Raw genomic sequence first — 1139 nt, 5'->3', positions numbered from 1 at the left:
GAAATGTTGGGAGGGTTGTGAGGAGAGGTGGTCTTCTGAGGAAGGGGGCAATGGGTCTACCACTGCCAGGAGCTGTTGTTCTTGGGTTTTTATGTGCTCCACCACTGATTCCGTGATGGAAGGGGTAAAAGTGGAGCGAGAGATGAATAGGTGCCCGGTGGGATGGGTGGACCATTCCTTTGGGTAGACAGCTACGTACATGAGGTCTTTTCAGAGGTTAGCGGTTGGCTTAGGGATGTCAAAAGAGAAGTAGGAGAAGCAACCTCCGTGCCCCGGAGTTCCTATGTAGTGGCAGACAAGGAAGCTTGCCCCCCCCAATTTGCTCTGCTGATGGATCCATCAGCATAGTGAATTCTGCATGACCAATAGGGACAGCCACTGTCAGGCCACCATTTACAGTAGTCCTGGGTTTGGTCTTCTAGTAAGCATAGAAAGGGGTGATTAGTGTCTTGCAAGCTTATTGAGGGCTTTAAGTTGAGGGAAATAGGTTTTGAGCAATTGTTTATGGGGCACGTTTTTGTGTCTAAATCCTTGACTGTTTCTATCCCGCTGACTGTGTTAAGTTCGCAGATGGTGAACCAATAATGGAGGACAGACAGGGTAGTGGGCTTGGTATGAAAAACAACGGCAAGGAGGAAAGCAATGATCATGTTGGGTCTTATTGATAGTGAGCAGAGGAGGGAATTGAGTAACCCGTGCCAAGGAGCAGCACTATGTACAGCAATGTGAAAGTAGGGGGAAAAGGAGGAGTAGGAAGAAAGACAGTACTATTAGTAAGGGAAGAACGAAATTGACGACCACTTGGCGGAGGGTAGTTGTTGAGTGCAGGCGGCAACCTTCGCATCTTGTGATTATGTGAGATTTTTTTGGATGACGGGCAGGGATGGGGAGCTAGCAACACGGGATACTCGAAGTTTGAGAGGCTGGCCTGGAATTGTGGAGCAAGAATAGGTCGGTGGCTCTGTGGAGGAAGGGGTAGAGGGAGGCAGTTTAGCTGGTTTGAGACGAGAAGCTTGAATCCAGGGACTGAGCTGTCCTTTGGTTATGAGCAGCCTGCCTGCCATGGGGGTAGAGAGGACTATTTGGAAGGGTCCTTGCCATTTCAGTTGTAAGCGAGTTTTGGTTTCTGGGTCTGAGAG

The sequence above is a fragment of the Carlito syrichta genome, unplaced genomic scaffold, assembly GCF_000164805.1.
Source record: "Carlito syrichta isolate Samal-C Ts95f unplaced genomic scaffold, Tarsius_syrichta-2.0.1 Scaffold314837, whole genome shotgun sequence".
Classification (NCBI taxonomy): Eukaryota; Metazoa; Chordata; class Mammalia; order Primates; family Tarsiidae; genus Carlito; species Carlito syrichta.
The sequence above is the reverse complement of the archived record's forward strand: the minus strand, read 5'-3'. Positions refer to the sequence as shown.